The sequence below is a fragment of the Macaca thibetana genome, chromosome 4, assembly GCF_024542745.1.
Source record: "Macaca thibetana thibetana isolate TM-01 chromosome 4, ASM2454274v1, whole genome shotgun sequence".
NCBI classification, from domain to species: domain Eukaryota; kingdom Metazoa; phylum Chordata; class Mammalia; order Primates; family Cercopithecidae; genus Macaca; species Macaca thibetana.
The window spans coordinates 35,494,510-35,516,542 of NC_065581.1; the positions used below are offsets into that span (position 1 = coordinate 35,494,510).

At 41.3% G+C, this 22,033-nt stretch overlaps 2 protein-coding genes and 2 non-coding genes across 6 annotated transcripts in view; 2 read left to right on the plus strand and 2 right to left on the minus strand.

Annotated features, from left to right (window-relative positions):
• Positions 1 to 22,033, minus strand: part of RPS10 (ribosomal protein S10) — a 624,010-nt gene that overhangs the window by 258,919 nt on the left and 343,058 nt on the right. The window lies entirely within an intron of this gene.
• Positions 1 to 22,033, minus strand: part of ILRUN (inflammation and lipid regulator with UBA-like and NBR1-like domains) — a 114,515-nt gene that overhangs the window by 91,494 nt on the left and 988 nt on the right. The window lies entirely within an intron of this gene.
• On the plus strand, positions 7,069 to 7,172 carry LOC126954085 (small nucleolar RNA U13). The gene has a single exon (XR_007725531.1). It is a non-coding gene; the product is annotated as a small nucleolar RNA U13 (small nucleolar RNA).
• On the plus strand, positions 19,055 to 19,161 carry LOC126954100 (small nucleolar RNA U13). Its single transcript, XR_007725546.1, has one exon. It is a non-coding gene; the product is annotated as a small nucleolar RNA U13 (small nucleolar RNA).

Sequence of the window (22,033 nt, forward strand, 5' to 3'; positions counted from 1 at the left end):
AGAGTGTAGCAAAACTCTTGTCCATCAACAAAGTAGTGGTTAAATAAAATATGACCAACCACAATGGACATACCATGCACCCATTCAAAAAACAAAAACAGAAAACAAAAAACATGCTGTCCATAACATACTGTGAAATTTAAAAATCAAGTTTGAGAACATCATATATAGAGCTGGGCACAGGTGGCACATCCCAGTAACCCCAGTATGTTGGGAGGCTGAGGTGGGTTGATCACTTGAGCCCAGGAGTTCCAGACCAGCCCAGGTAACATAGCAAGACATTGTCCCTACAAAAACAATGCTGGGCGTGGCAGCACATTCCTGTAGTCCCAGCTACTAGGGAGACTGAGGCAGAAGGATCATTTGAGTCTGGGAGGTTGAGGCTGCAGTTAGCCATGATTCCAGGACTGCACTCAAGCCTGGGCAACAGAGCAAGACCCTTTCTCTCTCTCCATATATATACATATATATATACACATATATGGAGAGAGAGCAAGTTTTTTTTAAAAGACAAGGTCTCACTTTGTCACCCAGGCTCCAGTGCAGTGGCACGATCTCAGCTCACTGCAGCCTCGACCTCCTGGGCTCAAGTGATCCAACTGCCTCAGCCTCCCAAGTAGCTGGGACTACAGGTGTGCACCACCTGACCCAGCTAAATATAATTTTCAAAACAAAAATTTCAGTACATATATAAAATATAGCCATCACACACACAAAAGACATAAGACTTCACCAGCAATCAATGAAACACAAAATAAAACAAGTAACACCTTTTATCTATCAGATAAATCTACCTGGTAAAGATAAAAACATAATTATCCAAAATCAGGCTTTCTACTGCCTGTTAAAATTAATTGGTACATACTTCTTGGAGGCAATCTGGCAATGTTTATCAAGAACCTTCAAAAGGGCATACCTTGACCTGCCAATTCCACTTCTCAGAATTTGCCCTAAATAAATACATGGGTTTTATGTCACAATAAAAAAAAAGAATTGAAGGCTGGGCACGGTGGCTCACATCTGTAATACTAGCACTTTGGGAGGCCGAGGCGGGCAGATCACCTGAGGTCAGGAGTTCAAGACCAGCCTAGACAATACAGCAAAGCCGTCTCTACTAAAAATGCAAAAATTAGCCAGGCATGGTGGTATATGCCTGTAATCCCAGGTACTAGGGAGGATGAGGCAGGAGAGTCACTTGAACCCAGGAGGCGGAGGTTGCAGTGAGCTGAGATCACGTTACTGCACTCCAGCCTGGGTGACAGAGGGAGACTCTGTCTCAAAGGAAAAAAAAAAAAAGAGAGAGAGAATTGAGAGAGAGATGAAAATAATGAAGTGAGCCGGGCGCGGTGGCTCAAGCCTGTAATCCCAGCACTTTGGGAGGCTGAGACGGGCGGATCACAAGGTCAGGAGATCGAGACCATCCTGGCTAACACGGTGAAACCCCGTCTCTACTAAAAAATACAAAAAACTAGCCGGGCAAGGTGGCGGGCACCTGTGGTCCCAGCTACTCCGGAGGCTGAGGCAGGAGAATGGCGTAAACCCGGGAGGCGGAGCTTGCAGTGAGCTGTGATCCGGCCACTGCACTCCAGCCTGGGCGACAGAGCCAGACTCAGTCTCAAAAAAAAAAAAAAAAAAAAAAAAAAAAGAAAAGAAAATAATGAAGTGAACAGAGATATTTATAATAGTGAAAAAAATCAATAAATGACGGATTAAGTTACAGAATACTCAAATAGAGGGATGCTAGGAGTCATGAAAAACAGATATGGAAAGATAAATATAAGTTAAAAAGTAGGCTATAAAGCAGTATGTATACACAATTATATTTCAATTTGAAATATATAATATGCATACGAGTAGCTATGTATGTATGTATATGAACACAAACTGACAAGTTATTAGCTTCTAGTATTACAAGCAGCTTTACTGTTTTTTGTTGTTGTTCCCCAAAGTATAACGCCATTTATTAAAAACAAAACAGGCCGGTCACCATGGCTCATGTCTATAATCCCAGAACTTTGGGATGCTGAGGTGGGAAGATGCTTGCACCCAGGAGTTCGAGGCCAGTCTAGGCAATATGACAAAACCCATAAGTACAAAAAATACAAAAATTAGCCTTGTGTGGTGGCACATGCCTTTAATCTCAGCCACTTGACAGGCTGAGGTCAGAGGATCACTTAAGCCCAGGAGGTCGAGGCTGCAGTGAGCTGTGATCACACCACTGCACTCCAGCCTGAGCGACACAGTGAGATCCTGTCTCAAAAATAAAAAAAATTGTTGCCATTACAGGTGAGCACCACTGCGTCCAGCCTGAGAACTGACATATTTAATATTACCTAATTTTACATTTTTAATTTTTTTTTTTTTGAGACGGAGTCTTGCTCTGTTACCCAGGCTGGAGTGCAATGGTGCAATCTCAGCTCACTGCAACCTCCGCCTTCCCAGTTCAAGCGATTCTTCTGCCTCTCCAGTAGCTGGGATTACAGGTGCCCACCACCATGCCCAGCTAATTTTTCTATTTTTTAGTAGAGACGGGGTTCACCATGTTGGTCAGGGTGGTCTTGAACTCCTGACCTTGGGTGATTCACCCGCCTTGGCCTCCCAAAGTGCTGGGATTACAGGCATAAGCCACGCACCCAGCCCTAATTTATTTTTATTTTTCAACTTTTATTTTAGGTTCAGCGAGTACAAACATGTGCAGGTTTGTTACATGGGTAAATTGCATGTCACTGGGGTTTGGTATACAAATGATTTCATCACTCAGAAAGAGAGCATAGTACTACCCGATAGGGCTTCATTCTGAATTTGTTGGGTTTTTATATCCAGCACTATTACTTTTATAATCAAGTATAAAAAAAAGAAATTTTGGCCAGGCGAGGTGGCCCATGCCTGTAATCCCAGCACTTTGGGAGGTCGAGGCGGGCGGATCGCAAGGTCAGGAGATCGAGACCATCCTGGCTAACACGGTGAAACTCCACCTCTACTAAAAATACAAAAACACAAAAATTAGCCATGCGTGGTGGCGGGCGCCTGTAGTCCCAGCTACTCGGGAGGCTGAGGCAGGAAAAGGGTGAGAACCCAGGAGGCAGAGCTTGCAGTAAGCCAAGATCACGCCACTGCACTCCAGACTCTGTCTCAAAAAAAAAAGAAAGAAATTTCATTTCCCAAAAAGGTAAAGCTCTTCGTGGAAAAAAGACAAAAGTGCAAGTTCAGTAAATTCATAAGATAAATATAACAGACCTTTAGCACATGAAAGTACGCACGAGAAATGACAAAAAAGGGTGGGAGGGGGGTGAGGATCGAAAAACTACTTGTCAGGTACTATGCTTACTATCTGGGCGACAATCTGTACACTAAATCCCATGACACGCAATTTATCCGTATAACAAACCTGCACGTGTACCTCTGAACCTAAAAGTTGGGAGGGAAAAAAAAAAAAAAAGGAATGGCAAAATACAAATTAAAACAGGATCACATTTTTTTACCTATGAAACTGGAAAAAAAAAATATTATGTGTTACATTGATGAGATGGTCAAAGAAACAGTCACTCGTTACGGTAATGGCAGAAACACAAATGCGTCCAATCTTTATGAGGTGTAAGACAATCTGGCAATTAAGTATTAAGAGCATTAAAAGCCATGTTTATATTTAGCCCAGCAATCCTTAGCCCAGCAATCTAATTCTAGGAATAAATTGTAAGGAAATAGGGATGCAAGCAAAGATTTAACTATGAGAAATGTTCAACACTGAATTTATATTGAAAAAAATGTAAACAATCTAGATATCCAATGAAAAGATTATTAATCATATCTATATAACACTACAAAACTTTTAAAGGTAAGTGTTGAACTGTATTTATTAAGACTGGGAAAACGGTTATAAGATATCATTCAGTGAAGAACAGATTGCACAACAAGGTGGGCAATAGGTTAAATAGTATCTCCCTAAAATTCACGTCCACCCAGAACCACAGAATGTGACCTTATTTGGAAACAGGGTCTTTGCAGATGTAATCAGTTAAGATGAGTTAAGATGACGTCATACAAGATTAGGGTGGGCCTTACAACCAGCTGACTGGTATCCTTATAAGGGGAAGGAGATTTGGAGACACACAAGGAAAGCCACGTGACTAATAAGGCAGACACTAGAGTGATACAGCTACAAGCCAAGGAAGGCCAAAGATTGGAAGGAGCCACCAAAAGCTAACAAGAGGCAAGAAGGGATGCTGCCCTAGAAACTTCAGAGGGATCACGGACCTGCTAACACCCTCAATTTGGAACTTCTAGCTTCCCAAACTACAAGGAAGTTACTTTCTGTAGGTTTAAGCCACCCAGTTTGTGTTATTTCTTAAGCAACACTAAGAAACTCATACAATGTGTGAAACACAGTAATCAGAAGCACAGGCTACTTATGTTTGAATTCCATTTCCACCCATGTGACTTTAGCTTATTTAACCTCTCTAAGCCTCTTTTCCTTTTGTAAAAAATGAGGATAACAGTATTCATTTCCTAGAATTATTATATTAAATTATACATTAAATATAAACCACTTAAAACAGTATCTAGAATATAGTAAATGCCCCACTTTTATAAAGCAAGCACAGGTACAACACACAAAATATGTTATTAGAATATACATATATCAAAAGGTTAACATTTTTATCTCTGGGTCCCATTATTATGGCTTTTTTGTGTTTTGTTTTGTTTTGTTTATCAGAACTTTCTAATTTATCTGCAATGAACACAAATCATGTCTCTTTTTTTTTTTTTTTTTTTTGAGACAGTCTCGCTCTGATGCCCAGGCTGGAACGCAGTGGCGCGATCTCAGCTCACTGAAACCTCTGCCTCCTAGGCTCAAGTGATTCTCCTGCCTCAGCCTCCTGAGTAGCTGGGATTACTGGCACCTGGTTAATTTTTGTATTTTTAGTAGAAACAAGGTTTCACCATGTTGGCCAGGCTGGTCTCGAACTCCTGACCTCAAGTGATCTGCCTGCCTCGGCCTCTCAAAGGTGTGAGCCACCGCGCCTGGCCTATTTTTTATTATTTTTCTTTCTTTCTATTTTTTTAACTTTTTTTTTTTAAACTTTTTGCCAACATTCAGATTCTAACAATTTTTCTTCTTCAGAGCAAGACTGGAAGTTTATTTTAAAAGGCTTTAGAACAGGAAAGAAAGAAAAAGTACACCTGGAAGAGACCCAAGCGGGCAACTTGAAGTATAAGCGCTGTTTATGTCATAATAAAATACAATTATTTTAAAAATTTAAAAATAAGGTAGGGCTTCCCTGTCATAGTTGTATGCAAACCCCAACCCCTAGCCAGTCGTTTCCACTCTACTCAAGGCCTGTTATCAAAGTGTTTTTTAAAAAAAAAAAAGTAAAAAATAAAATTTACTTTAGAAAATAAAACGCTGACCGGAAAGCACTTTAGAAGCACATCATGTATCATTCAATCAATCATTAGAAGGTGGCTGCTTCATAAGAGGCTGTGAATCACTGACCTCAAGCACAATAATTCAAGTGTGAACCCTCAGAAACACTTGACCGACCTGAGGCTCAAAACACACTAAAAAAAGCACAACTATTCATTTTAAAAGGTAGGTTTTTAAAACCTCAGTACATAGTGGGGTTGATCCTCTATATTTGGGAATAAACTGCTCCCACTCCCAAGACAAACATTAACTTTAGCAAATGAGAACACCATTTACTAAATCAATTACCCTTCCAACAAGTGAAAAACGTATTCATCTTCTCTGCACAAGGTGATTTAGAAAGAGTTAAACCCTTTCACCGGGTGTAGTGGCTCACGCCTGAAATCCCAGCACTTTGGGAGGCCAAGGCAGGAGAACTGCTTGAGCTCAAGAGTTTGAGACCAGCCAGCCAACATAGCAAGACCCCGTCTCATTTTAAAAATAAAAATAAAGAGTTAAACCTTTTCAGTTTTAGCCCTGTTGCATTTTGGGTTTCTTGTTCTCCGACAATATCATGTAAATAGTATTGTCAGATGAGCTTACTACTAGTTTACTTCTTAACAAAGCAAAACTAAGTTTTAATAAAATTATACATAATTACTGGATAAGAATTTGTTGCTTAATGAGAAGCGATTTTACTATATTTCAAATGACAAAGTCCACCACTACACTGTTTTTTGTTTTTTGTTTTTTTTTTTTTGAGACAGTTTTGCTCTGTCTTCCAGGCTGGAGTGTAGCAGTGCGACCTCAGCTCACCGCAACCTCTGCCTCCCGGGTTCAAGCGATTCTCCTGACTCAGCCTCCTGAGTAGTTGGGATTACAGGTGCACACCACCACGCCCAGCTAATTTTTACATTTTTACTAGAGACGGGGTTTCACCATGTTGGGCAGGCTGGTTTCGAACTCCTGACCTCATGATCCGCCTACCTCGGCCTCCCAAAGTGCTGGGATTACAGGCATGAGCCATCATGCCCAGCCTTGTTTATTTTAAGACAGGGTCTTGCTCTCTCACCCAAGCTGGAGTGCGATGGGGCAATCTCAGCTCACTGCAACCTCCATCCTTTTTTTTTTTTTTTTTTTTTGAGACGGAGTCTTGCTCTGTCGCCCAGGCTGGAGTGCAGTGGCACAATCTCGGCTCACTGCAAGCTCTGCCTCCCAGGTTCACGCCATTCTTCTGCCTCTGCCTCCCGAGTAGCTGGGACTACAGGTACCCGCCACCACACCCGGCTAATTTTTTTGTATTTTTAGTAGAGACAGGGTTTCACCGTGTTAGCCAGGATGGTCTCGATCTTCTGACCTCGTGATCCACCCGCCTTGGCCTCCCAAAGTGCTGGGATTACAGGCGTGAGCCACTGTGTCCGGCCAACCTCCATCTTCTGAAGTGATCCTCTCATCTCAGCCTCCCGAGTAGCTGGGACTACAAGCTCATGTCACCATGCCTGGCTAATTTCTGTATTTTTTGTAGAGTTGGGGTCTCCCTATGTGGCCCAGGCTAGTCTCAAACTCCTAGACTCATACGATTTGCCTGCCTCGGCCTCCCAAAGTGCTGGGATTACAGACATGAGCCACCACACCCAGAACATTGTTAATTTTTTAAAATATTGATCCTTTTGTAGTTCATAAGCGTGATGATTGGGTGTTCACACTTACGTGAGACATGTGCCTCCCTCAAACCTTGTTATGACATTTGCACATTATCTCTCTGATGTGAAAATAAAATAAAACAAAATAAAAATCCAGTCAGAGCAACACAGGGAGACCCCATCTCTACAAAAAATTTTAAAAATTAGCCAGGCATGCTGGCACACAGCTGTAGTCCCAGCTATTCGGGAGGTTGAGGTGGGAGGATTGCTGGAGCCGGGGAAGTCGAGGCTGCAGTGAGCCATGATCACGTCACTGCACTCCAGCCTGGATGACAGAGCAAGACCCTGTTACCCCAACAAAAAAAAACAAAACCAGGACCTTTCGTATAAAAACCTACCTTTTTGATCCTGTCTCAAAAAAGAATATATATATATACATACACACACAAACACACGTGTGTATTTTTACACACGTTTGTGTATTTGTATATACGTGTATGTGTATATATATGTATATATGATCAGCCTATCCAAGTACCTGGACAACTAAATTCAGTTCCCACTCAAACAATGGAGGTATAAGGGCCTTGGTATCTACTACTCTGAAGATTAAAGATAATCAACAGCAGTAACTACAGCTGTTTAAAAAGTTTATATATATAATTTTACATACATACACATGCATAGAAAATTTTATGTTATATATATATACACACATATATATATTGCACAGAATATTCTGTGCAATGGGGCAATCTCAGCTCAGAATACAGTGCACAGAAATTTTCTAAAAGGTCAGAAGAAATAGTTAGCAGTGGCTGTATCTGGAAACAGGAGTGGTTTATGCTTCTCATCTTTAGTACAGGGGTTACAAAGGAGTAGCCCAAGGACTACATTCTGCCTACAGATGTGCTTCATATTTGGTCTTCAGTGTGTTAAAAATACCTGAATATATTGCCAACATTTAAAAATCAGGACATTTCAGCCGGTCACAGTGGCTCATGCCTGTAATCCCAGTACTTTGGGAGGCCGAGGTGGGCAGATCGCTTGAGCTCTGGAGTTTGAGACCAGCTTGGGCAACATGGCAAGACTCCGTCTCTACTAAAAATGCAAAAACTTAACTGGCCATAGTGGCAGGTGCCTGTGGTCCCAGCTACTTGGGAGGCTGAAGTGGGAGAATCACTTAGAGACCAGGGAGGTGTATGGGGGACTGGAAGTTGCAGAGAGCAGTGATCCTGCCAATGCACTCCAGCCTAGGTGACAGAGCGAGACTTGGCACCCCACCCCCCCCCAAAAAAAAAATAACAGAACCAGGACATTTCCTATAAAAACCTATATTTTTTACTTCTCTTGAAAAAAATAGAAAAATCTAACACTGGGCCCCCATTCTAGCAGGGCAATATTTAAGGCAAGTATCAGACATGCTTTTTACAAAGGCAGGCTTTCCAGTTCACACACCTTCAGTTGTTACCCATCTGGCACCTAAACATATTTTAGTTTGCAACCCCTGTTTAGACTATTCTAAACTATTTGAACTTATTATGCACTTATATGACTTTTTAAAGCTTCTCCTCAATGGAAACGCAATAGCAATGATCTAAGAGAACTTTAGAGAGCTTACAAAATATTTTTGTCCATTCACATCTAAATTACTGAGTAACATAGGCATAAGAAAAAAATTAAGCCTTTTCTCCCATCTACCCTCACACATTACTTCAACAAATGTTTACTGAGCACCTACTATGTACAAAGCAGTACATAAAAGGCTTAGGGAGAAACAAAGGCTGTTAGGGGGCGCTGTCCTCTTAAAAGTGTGTTTCTATACACAATAAACACTATAAAAAGGAGAGTGGAGTTCAAATAAGAGTACACTACTAGGAACAGGATCAGTATGTCAATTTCAGAAAAACAATAGGACTTCTTCAGGGAGAAAGGAAAGAATAGCATTCTAAGTAGGAGAAACAAGTTTAAAACTGGGAGAGCAAAAGTTTATGTGGGAATGAGCAACAGCCTAGTTTGAATAAAGCAAAGAAAAGCAGAACATTCATTGCAAAGATATGCCAGGAAAGGCAGAATTAGGTAAACTGGGACCAGTCTTTGCAGAGTCCTGAATGAATGTCAAGCTAAAGCTTGCTATTCTGTATCTGGTAAGCAACAAGGCCCTGCGAGAGGTTTCTAAGAAGGGCCTAGATTGAAGCTGTGATTTAGAAATATTGATCTAGTAGTGGTATGTCCACAAAATAGACTGGAAGGAAGAAAGCCACATGTAGAAAACCGACTTGGACTATGCCTAATGTTACTCTGTTAAACTAGTAACATAATCTGCAAACTAAGGCAGGGGCAGTGGGAATGGAAAAAAAGAGACATTTGGGAAGTACACTACCAAATCCAGGTGAAAATTAACTGGATTTGGCAAATGAACTGGGGTCTCCAGGAAAGAGAGGACCTTAAAGATAACTCAGTTCAAGTCTAATTTCTGGGAGACCACTGAAGCTACAAACAGAACAAGGAAAAGTTAGAAAGAAAAACTGGCTGGAGTAAGGAAAAGGATAAATTGACCTTTAATGATTTTTATTTTTAAATTTTTTATTTTTTTAAAGACTGGGTCTTGCTATGGAGTACAGTGGCTATTCACAGACGTAATCCCACTACTGATTAGCACGGGAGTTTTGACCTGCTCCATTTCCAACCTGGGCTGGCCCGCCCCCTCCTTAGGCAACCTGGTGGTCTCCTGCTCCCTCCCAGGAGATCACCATATTGATAACGAACTTAGTACAGACACCCAACCAGCATAGCGCACTACAGCCCAGAACTTCTGGGCTCAAGCAATCCTCCTGCCTCAGCACCCCAAGTAGCTAAGACTACAAGCGTGCACCACTGCACCTGGCAAATTGACCTTTTAAACACATCCAGTTTTGAATATCAACGGAACATTCATAAGTTTTCTGACCCGACCAGAAAATCCTGCACACTTTTTTTCTGGCCCAACTTTTAGTGATGGCTGAAGAGAGCACAATATATATTTACTACACTTAAAGGATATATTTAGTACAGAGCTAATGAGAAGCCAGTCCCAGAGCAGAAACATGATCAAAATTAAGCTCCACAGAGTAAAGCTGGTCCCCATCTCATACCATACACAAAAATTAATTATACAAAACTGATATCTATATACAAAATGGACCAACAACCTAAATATAAACAACTAAAACTATAAAACTCTTAGAAGAAAACAAAGCGATAAATCTTCATGACCTTGGATTTGGTAATGAATTTTAAGATACGACATCAAAAACACAGGCGAAGAAAAAAAGAGTTGATATGGACCTCAGCACATTAGAAACATGTGTGCATCAAAGGACATTGTCAACAAAGTGAAAAAACAGCCTACAGAATGGGAGAAAATAGTGCAATTTATATAACCAATAAAGGTTTAATATCCAGAATATATAAAGACTTCTTCTTACAACTGAACAACAAAAAGACAACCCAATTTAAAAATGGGCAAAGCCTTTTTGTGCTGACAGTGCTCCAGCAAACATAATGAACACTCCTAAAAGCCACCAGACTCTCTATAAGAAGTATGGCAAACAACAACCCCACAAAGTAACACAGTATAAGAAAGGCAAGGATTCTCTGTATGCCCAGAGAAAGCAGCATTATGACAGGAAGCAGGGTGGCTATCGTGGGCAGACTAAGCCAATTTTCCAGAAAAAGGTTATAACTATAAAGAAGATTGTGCTAAGGCTAGAGTGCATTGAACCCAACTGCAGATGTAAAAGAATGCTTGCTTTTAAGACATACAAGTATTCTGAACTGGGAGGAGATAAGACGAGAAAAGACCAAGTGATCCAGTTCTAAATGTCATCTTTAATTTTATTATGAAGACAATACAATCCTATGGTTAAGTTCACTTCATCTGGTTGCTGTTGGTCTTTTGGGAGGGAATAAACTAGAGCCATCAACAAAATTCCTCTGGAGGTGGGGGAAAGAAATGGGCAAAGGACTTACATGGATATTTCTCCAAAGAAGATATACAAATGGCCAACAAGCACATAAAAATATGTTCATATAATTAGTAATTAGAAAAATAAGAACCAAAATCATAATAAGGTACCAATCCATACCCACTAGGATGGCTATAGTTTTAAAAAGAAAAATGTTGGCTGAGCGTGGTGGCTCACGCCTGTAATCCAAGCACTTTGGGAGGACAAGGCAGACGGGTCACCTGAGGTCAGGAATTTGAGACCAGCCTGGCCAATAAGGTGAAACCCCGTCTCTACTAAAAGTTCAAAAAATATTAGCCGGGCGTGATGGCACACACCTGTAGTCCCAGCTACTTGGGAGGCTGGGGCAGGAGAATTGCTTGAACCCAGGAGGTGGAGGTTGCAGTGAGCCAAGATCGCGCCACTGCACTCCAGTCTGGGCAACACAGCAAGACTCCATCTCAAAAACTTATATATATGCACACACACACATATACATATATATATTCCATTAAACTGGAAGTTTAAAAGAAGAAAGAAAAATAACAAGTGTTGGCAAGGATGTGGAGAAATTGGGACCAACTCATACATTGCAGCTGGGAATGTAAAATGATTCAGCCACTGTGGAAAACAGTTTGGTGATTCCTCAAAAACAGAATGACCATATGATCCAAAAATTCCATTCCTAGACACATACTTAAAGGAACTAAAAAAAGGTACTCAAACAAATACAGGTACACACATATATTCAAAACTTTACTACTCAGAACAGTCAAAAGACAGAATGTCTAACAAATGTCTACCAATGAATGAACAGGTAAAACAAGTTGTGATATGTATATACAATGGAATACTATTCAGCCATAAAAAAGAGTGATGCCAGGGGTGGGAGTTGCGGGGTGGCTCATGCCTGTAATCCCAAAACTTTGGGAGGCCAGTGCTGGTGGATCCCTTAAGCCCAGGAATTCTAAACAAGTTTGGGCAACATGGCAAAATCTTGTCTGTACAAAAAATACAAAAATTGGCTGGGCATGGTGGCACATGCCTATATCCCAGCTACTTGGAAGACTGAGGTGGGAGGATGGATTGAGACCAGGAATCGAAGCTGCACTTAGCCATGATAGCACCAGTGCGTTCCAGCCTGGGCAACAGAATGAGACTCTGTCTCAAAAAAAAATAAAAAATAAAAAAAAATGAAGTACTGATACATACTACAACATGGATGAACCCTGAAAACATTATGCTAAATGAAAGATGCCATGGCAAGAAACATAGGCTTCATTAAAAGAAACCAAAAAAAAAAAAAAAGCCTGGGCACAGTGGCTCATGTCTGTAATCCCAGCACTTTTGGAGGCCAAGGCAGATGGATCACTTGAGGTCAGAAGTTCAAGACTAGCCTGGCCAACATGGTGAAACCCCATCTCTACAAAAAATATAAAAATTAGCCAGGCGTGATCTTGCATGCCTGTAATCCCAGTTACTTGGGAGGCTAAGGCAAGAGAATCGCTTGAACCTGGGAGGCAGAGGTTGTAGTGAGCTGAGATCACGCCACTGTACTCCAGCCTGGTGTGGCAACAACAACAAAAAGACACAGACACAAAAGGACAAATACTGTACAATCCTATTTACATGAAATATCCACAGGAGGCTGAGGCAGGAGAATCACTTGAACCTGGGAGGCGGAGGTTACAGTGAGCCGAAATCATGTCATTTCACTCTAGCCTGGGCAACAAGAGTGAAACTCCATTTCAAAAAAAAAAGAAAAGAAAAGAAAAGAAAATATCCAGAATAGGTACATACATAGAGACAGAACTCAGACTGCTCATTGCCAATGGCTGAGGAGAGAATAGTCTTTTACACAGGCTTAATGGGTGTAAAGTTTCATTTTGGGGTTATGAAAAAGTCTGGAAACAAGAGAGAGGTGGTGGCTGCACAACACTGTGAATGCACTAACCACCACTGAATTGTTCATTTTAAAACAGTTAATTTTGCCAGGCACAGTACTGCACACATGTAGTCGCAACTACTCAGGTAGCTGAGGTGGGAGGATCACTTGAGCCTCGGAGTTCAAGGCTGTAATGTGCTACATGCTCATGCCTGTAAACAGCCACTGCACTCCAGCCTGGGCAACACAGTGAGATCTCGTCTCTAAAAAAATTAAAATTAAATAAATAAAAATAAAATAGCTAATTTTACATGGTATCAATTTCACAATCTTATTTTAAAAATCAGCAATATTCCAAATCAAAAATAAAAGTGAGCTCCGCATCTTGTCATGCCTTTATTTCATTAACCACATTCTAGACAAGCCAATCTTCTATATGGCTCCTGCTCCACCTGCTCTTCCTTTATTTCACCTAGAAAATATCTTCTGACTATAATATGCTGCTTTTCCATCAATTCTAATCCCCCAACCATTTCAAAACTTACTTCTTTTTTTTTTTGAAACAGGGTCTTGCTCTGTTGCCCAAGCTGGAGTGCAGTGGTGCGACCTCAGCTCACTACAACGTCCGTCCCCTGGGTTCAAGCGATTCTCCTGCCTCGGCCTCCCAAGCAGCTGGAATTACAGGTGCACACCACCATGCCTGGCTAATTTTTTGTATTTTTTTTAGTAGAGCTAGGGTTTCACCATGTTGGCCAGGCTGGTCTCGAACTCCTGGTCTCAAGAGATCTGCCTACTTTGGCCTCCCAAAATGCTAGGATGACAGAAAACTTAACTTACAAGCAACTTGCGCATAGCTGGCACTCAATCCTTGTGAATTGCTGGTTCTATTCAATTCAGTCCACTCCTATCTGTTCTGAAAGTTTACTGTTAATACAGAATTAAGATATGAATGTTTCTTCTTATTATCCTATAACTTTTCTCTGATAGTCTCAGGTATGTGAGTTTCCCATTAGAAAGAAAATTATGATATGGGCTGTCCTCTGCTTTTGCATTACACCATCTGCTAGGGATCTAAACAAAATACATTTGTTTAATATTGCCTGGTTGATAGTTTTTGCTATTACGTGACAGATACATTTAATGGGAAATGGGAGGTGGTAAAGAAACCACCTTTGCCCACTCTGGCTATAATGGTGATTAGCTCTGACATGATGTATGCTCAGAAATGCAAGTCCTACAGTAACAGCACAGCAAAAAGAAGACTTTCTGCAGGATAGCAACGTACTTTTTACTGTGTTCCTTTAAAAATAAAGTGAACCTGGCTGCTCTATTTGTAAACTATTCTACATTATACCAAGAGTCCCAATGTGCATGTGCCAAAAAAAAAAAAAAAAGACCAAAAAAACTGGAAAATAATCCCCACACTTTGGGATGTTGAGGCAGGAGGGCTGCTTAAGGCCAGGAGTTCAAGACCAGCCTGGAAAACATGAGACCCATCTCTTTACAAAACAAAATAAATTAGCCAGGTGTGGGTGGCGCAGACCTGTAGTCCCAGGTATTCCGAAGCTGAGGTGGGAGGATCACTTGACACCAGGAGTTTGAGGTTACAATGAACTAACATCACCACTGCACTCTAGCTTGGGCCACAGGGCAAGACCTAGTCTCTTTTAAAAAAAAAAAAAAAAAAAGGCTAGGCACGGTGGCTCACACCTGTTATCCCAGCACTTTGGGAAGCCAAGGTGGGAGAATTACTTGAGCCCAGGAGTTCAAGACCAGCCTGGCCAGAATAGTGAGACCTCGTCTCTTTAAAAAACAAACAAACAAAAAGTGCAGCCTGGGCACCATAGGGAGGTCCAGTCTCCACAAAAATTAAAAAAAAGGAAAATTAGCCGGGCATGATGGTGCATGCCTGTGGTCCCAGCTACTTGGGAGGATGGGGTGGGAGGATCATTTTTGCCCCAGAAGTCCAGGCTGCAGTGAGCTATGAATGAACCATTGTGCTGCTCCAGTGTGGGTGACAGAGTGATACCCTGTTTCAAAAAAAATAAATAGGCCAGGCGTGGTGGCTCACACCTGTAATCCCAGCACTTTGGGAGGCCGAGGTGGGCAGATCACCTGAGGTCAGAAGTTCGAGACCAGTTTGGCCAATACGGTTAGACCCATCACTATAAAAAATACTAAAATTAGCCGGGTGTGATGGTGCACTCCTGTAATCACAGCTGCTCGGGAGGCTGAGACAGAAGAATTGCTTGAACCCAGGAGGCGGAGGTTACAGTGAGCCGAGATCCTGCTACTGCACTCCAGCCTTGGCAACAGAGAGAGACTCCGTCTCAATCAATCAATCAATCAATCAATCGATAGAATGTCCAAAGAACTCTTAACCTTTTAAAAAAATGCAATAGAGTACAAAATATTCTATGGCTGTCATGTAGCCCTTCCTTGCCCTCTTCCTATAACTACTGTTTGACACACATTTATTTAAGGAAACCAATATTAATAGCAAGTATTATCTCTATCATAAAGGAACGTTTTCCTAGATTTACAGATATAAACCACGGCGTAGATGAGAAACTCATTTAGCATGGGTGACTAAGAAACGGATTAACAGGCAGAGAAGGCACTGTGCAATAAGAGGTACAACTGATTTTCACATCTAGATTCTAATTTCATTTCATTGATTTGTGGTTATATCTTTATCTAGTAGGGTGTTTCTGACAATGTTGAGAAAGTTAATAGGACATTATATTTTACGGAAATATTTCTCCTAAGTTACTTTTCTTTTTTTTTTTTTTTTTTTTTTTTGAGACAGAGTCTCACTCTGTCACCCAGGCTGGAGTGCAATGGCCGGATCTCAGCTCACTGCAAGCTCTGCATCTCGGGTTCACGCCATTCTCCTGCCTCAGCCTCCCGAGCAGCTGGGACTACAGGCGCCCACCACCTCGCCTGGCTAACTTTTTGTATTTTTTAGTAGAGACGGGGTTTCACTGTGTTAGCCAAGATGGTCTCGATCTCCTGACCTCGTGATTCACCCGTCTCGGCCTCCCAAAGTGCTAGGATTACAGGCTTGAGCCACCACGTCCGGCCCTAAGTTACTTTTCTAGAAAACATCTATTCCATCCATAGAGGACGCAAGTAGAATTCCAAAACATACACACTGCTCCCTGAAGATACCTGCAGGCAACCTAGGATGTTGCAATACCACAACTGCACAGCACTAGCCTAATTAGGAGGTAGAGAAACATTGTCTATATGCTATTAAAAGATATTTTATCTACTGCTATACTGAGAAATAAGGCCAGTACTAACTCCTAAGTTAATGTCGTATAAAAATCTAGAAGAGTTATTTGACTCTTGTCACTAATGCTAAACAACTCATAATGAACACCTAATGTAACATTGAACTGTACACCTTAAACTGATTTAAATGTGGGCGTGGTGGCTCACGCCTGTAATCCCAGCACTTTGGCAGGCTGAGGCAGGTGGATCACCCGAGGTCAGGAGTTTGAGACCAGCCTGGCCAACATGGCAAAACCTCATCTCTACTACTAATAAAAAATTAGCCAGAGGTGGTGGCCCATACCTATAATCCCAGCTACTTGGGAGGCTGACGCACAAGAATTGCTTGAACCTGGGAGGTAGAGGTTGCAGTGAGCCAAGAATGCGCCACTGCACTCCAGCCTGGGGGACAGAGTGAAACTGTGTCTCAAAAAAAAAAAAAAAAAAAATTAAAAATAAATAAATAAATAAATTGATTAAAAGGGTAAATTTTGTTACATATATTTTACCACAAATTCTTAAAAAGTGAGGTAAGCTCTCCTCTGAATCTTGTTGGTTTCCCATTTAAAAAAAAAAAAAGCCAATTAGACTACATTAAAAAACATGAACCCATTAAATTGAACATGTTTAACTTTTACATAGTTGAAAATTTTTAGTAATTTCAATTAATAGAAGCTTTCTGATGTCTTAACAGAGTGTTTATTAGATATCCTCCCTCCATCTCCAAGGAGGACATACACAAACGAAAAAGGCTTAAATCGTAGCAAGGAAGGTTTAGTTTTAACATAATTCTAACTGGAAAGTAATTAAACATTATAATAAGGTATCATGCAAATCTCTGCATGTAGGGATACAAGAATAGGACAGATGACTATCTTAGAAGGGCTGGACGCAAATCTGCAGGAAAAGTTGGAATAAACTAGAGACCCTCTCTCTTTTTTTGAGATGGAGTCTTGCTCTGTGGCCCAGGCTAGAGTGCAGAGGCACGATCTCAGCTCACTGCAAGCTCTGCCTCCTGGGTTCACGCCATTCTCCTGCCTCAGCCTTCCGAGTAGCTGGGACTATAGGCGCCCACCACCACACCCGGCTAATTTTTTTTAATGTATTTTTAGTAGAGACGGGGTGTCACCGTGCTAGCCACGATGGTCTCAATCTCCTGACCTCATGATCCGCCCGCCTCGGCCTCCCAAAGTGCTGGGATTACAGGCATGAGCCACTGAGCCTGGCCTAAACTAGAGAATCTCTTAAGTCGGTTTCCAGTTTTAGAATTCCAAGTTCTGTATTCACAGCCCAATAGTATCTCTGAAAGACATTCCACCTATAGAACACTGCAGATATTAATCTACAAGTCATTTCAATTTGGTTTAGATATTGGGTTTACTTTCACCATACCATTTATTCACTTTACATACTCACTTAGGAACTGAAAATTGACTACTTTTGTTAACAGGCAATTGCATCAATCTCCAGCAGCATGGCTGCCAGCTCAGGTATAAATGCTACAAACATGCTCAACTGAAAACAATATTTGGTTCTAAATTTAACAAACAGAAGCCAGGTGCAGTGGCCCACGCCTATAATCCCAGCCAAGGTGGGTGGATCATTTGAGGTCAGGAGTTCGAGACCAGCCTGGCCAAACATGGTGAAACCCCATCTCTACTAAAACTACAAAAATTAGCCAGTTGTGGTGGTGGGTGCCCATAGTCCCAGCTACTCAGGAGGCTGAAACAGGAGAATCGGTTGCATTGAGCCAATATGGTGCCACTGCACTCCAGCCTGGGCGACAGAGCAAGACTCCGTCTCGAAAAGGAAAGAAAAGAAAAGAAAAGAAAAGAAAAGAAAAGAAAAGAAAAGAAAAGAAAAGAAAAGAGAAGAGAAAAGAAAAGAAATATCTACACAATGTTGTCAACCTAAGACCAAAAAAAAAAAAAATGTGTTAACAAGGTAGAAGACGTACAAGGCCAAAACATTCCATTTAGTCAGTTTTTCAACAATGACAAAATTCTTACTTTTCATCACAAGAGCATAACCTTTCCAACTCAGGTTTTATTTTTATTTTATTTTTGAGACAGGGTCTCTCTCTGTTACCCGGGCAGGAGTACAGCGGCACAATCACGGCTCACTGCACCCTTCACCTCCCAGGCTCAACTGATCCTCCCACCTCAGCCTCCCACTTGTCTTGGACTACAGGTTAGCGCCACCCTGAGCAGCTAATTTTTTTATTTTTGTAGAGATTGAGGTCTCACTATCTTGCCCATGCTGGTCTCAAACTCCTGGGTTCAAGCAATCCTACTGCCTTGGTCTCCCAAAGTGCTGGGATTATAGGAGTGAGCTACTGCACTCAGGTTTAATTTTAGAAGACTGAGGGTCTTCGCTTTTCAACAATGATTTTTAATTTACCACATTATTTTTTAATAGACATCAGACAACTGAATGGTATTTATTACAACCCAAAGCAGGAACTTATGAAGTCACAGTAAGATTAATCATCTTCAATTCAACAGGTTAATCATGACAGCAAGCTGAGAGATTTTTTGTCAACCTGTATTAGGACTATGGCAACAGTTGCCCAGTTAGAAATTAAATGATGCTTAAAACAACACATGTCTAGACTTTAGATTTCTACTTGAGCAACACATACAAATACTGTGATATATGCATGCACGCACACTATGTGTATATATATTTACCTAGATTTTATTAATTATGATGGATGTTTGAAAAAAAAATCTTGGCTGGACACAGTGGCTCACGTCTATAATTCCAACACTTTGGGAGACTAAGGCAGGACTGAGCCCAAGAGTTCGAGACTAGGTCTGGCAACACAGTGCAACCCATCTCTAAAAAAATTTTTAAATTGATCCTTTTGCAATTCGTATGTGTGACGATTGGGTGGTTTACATGCATGCGTGACATGTGCCAACCTTGAATCTTGTTACATAACACGCGCACATTACTCATCTGACATGAGAAAAAGGAAAAAAATTAAATTAAATAAAAAGTAAAAAAATAAAAAAATTAGCCAGTCATGGTGGCACGCATCTGTAGTCCCAGCTACTCACGAGGCTGAGGTGGGAGGATTGCTCGAGTCTGGGAGGCTGTAGTGAGCCATGGTTGTGCCACTGCACTTCAGCCTGGGTGACAGAATAAGACCCTGTCTCAAAAAATAAAATACAAAACTGTCAAGATGAATTAGGTAAACACAGGAATCAAAAAATACAGTATTAGATTATGGCGCTATCTTTCATAAGAAAGAAAAAAATGAAAAGCCTTCCTGCTTTTAGTTCACAAGTGATTTTTCATTTTATAATCAAAGAAAATAAAGAACATGCCTTATACAGCCAAAAAATAAGGTAATGTGACTTAAAGTTGAATTATCACTTAACTGTATGGATTTCTAAGAAGCTACTGACTTCCAACTTCTCAATTTCTCTAAAGCCAGAACACTTTTTTTTTTTCTTTCCCCCAGACAGAGTCTTATCCTGCCACCCAGGCTGGAGGGCAGTGGCATGATCACGGTTCACTGCAGCCTCGATCTCCTGGACTCAGGTATCTTCCTACCTCAGGCTCCCAGGTAGCTGGGACTACAGGCATGCACCACGACACCTGGCCCAGAACACATTTTCTTAACAGCTCACTCCTTTGCTTATATATGTAACTTGTTTTTATACAGAAATAACATGTCATCAACATATATGCTACTCCATGGCTTTGAACTTAAGTTTTTCGTGTAAAAACTCAAATACAACTTTTATAGTCCAACTATATATATATATGTATATATATACACTTTTTTTTTTTTTTTGAGACAGCATCTCACCACTCTGTCACCCAGTCTAGAGTGCAACGGTGCGATTTCAGCTCACTGCAGCCTCGACTTCCCAGGGTGATCCTCCCACCTCAGCCTCCCAAGTAGCTGGGACTACAGGCGCACACCATTATGTCCGGTTCATTTTGCTGTATTTTTTGTAGAGACAGGATCTCACTATGTCACCCAGGCTAGTCTCGAACTCCTAGACTCAAGTGATCCTCCTGCCTCAGCCAGCCTCCCAAAGTGCTGGGATTATAGGCATGCAGCCTTTTAAGTTTTTTTTTTCTTATCCACACTGGGCCTCACCTATTCACTTTCCACAACACCTAAGAAAAATCTTAGACGTTAAATACATACCTCAAACATATAAAATTCATTACACTGCTTTTGTAGCCATAATAATTACACTAATAAAGACTGACCCTAAAGAACTTAAAACTTATTAGGGCAGTGTTTAAATAGTCCAATTCACAAGGGGTTGGGAGAAATAATGATCCTCTCCTACCAAACTAGCAGCAACAATATGCCAAGTTTCCTATGCTGAACTAGTGTAAACAAGGAAGAAAAAGAGCCGGAGGTGGGAAGCAGTCAGGCAAGAGAACAACTCTCTTCAAGATATAACTTTACTTCTAAATTTCACCAGAGTAATAGCTCTTCTCAGTGTGTTCAATAACCCATGTCTCTCTGACTAAACACCTCAGGTTAGCTGTCAGAAAACTACAGTAGGCTATATTCCCTGCCTGAGATCATCAGATGTAACAGATACAAATGGAGATTACAAACGATTAATTCTAAAGGCTGTCTCCTGCATCCAGTCAAAGAGTTTTCTAAACATCTAGAAATTTAAACCTGCTCTTGCTGTAATAATCGACCTTAAAGATAAAATAGTAAGACCCATCAAAGATGATACACAGGGGAAAAAAAAAAAAAATTGGCTCACACATGTTCCCAGCACTTTGGGAGGCAAAGGCAGGTGGGTCACCTGAGGTCAGTTCAAGATCTGCCTGACCAATATGGTGAAACTCCATCTCTACTAAAAATACAAAAAAATTAGCCAGGCGAGGTGGTGTGCGCCTGTAGTCCCAGCTGCTGGGGAGGCTGAGACAGGAGAATTGCTTGAACCTGGGAAGCAGAGGTTGCAGTGAATCGAGGTTGCGTCACTGCACTCCAGCCTGAGCGACAGAGCGAGACTCCGTCTAAAAAAAAAAAAAAAAAATTTACACATCACCTTTGGTGCAGCCATGGCTACAAGGCTCCTACTAACAGATGAGCATCATCCAGGGTAGGACTAGGTTAGGAGTGGGACAAAAAGTAGGTTTACAGCCTCTTTTCCATCATTGCTCGAGGCATTCAGGGTACAAGGAATAAAAGAGAGGTTGGTTGTTCAAGTGATGCCAAAAGAAACAAGATTCCACATGTCAGGAGACTGAATGCCCAACAGAGCAAAGGGCACTGAACCTTTTGCCTTTTGCCCAAAGACATATTAGTTGTTTCACCTGAAATCCTTTCAAAGAAAGTCTAATCGTCTCCGCTCCAACTCTGCCTCTGAGTGAATCCAACAACCTCTATTCAGAGTACAAGGGGAAGCCTTGCTTGTCAATAACAGCAAGTGCTACTTCCAAAGCCAAGAAACACTCCTTTACGTCGGATAGTCTTCTGCCCCAATTCAGTCTTCTACAAGGTGAACACAAAAACACTTGGCTCCCAGCCTAAGTTCTCCATTTTCCCAAACATCTGTCAACTTAGTTTTCTTTCAGATAAGCCCCTCTCCATTCCCAGCATTCTGGTGGCCCCAGATGAACCCTCTGCCAGGAGTCCTGTCCCTTCAGAAAGTTCCTTCCCCCAAGATCATCTCATTTCCCCCACTTTTCCTAAGGTGGTTCCCAGGCCCTGTCCCAAGTCTAACACTCCCAGTCCTCCATGTGTCGATTTACTAGTAGATCCTACTCCTCCCTGGCATAACTCTTAAGAAAGTCATCTTCCTCACCATACCCCCTTGTCTTCCCTCATAATATCACCCCCTTTTCC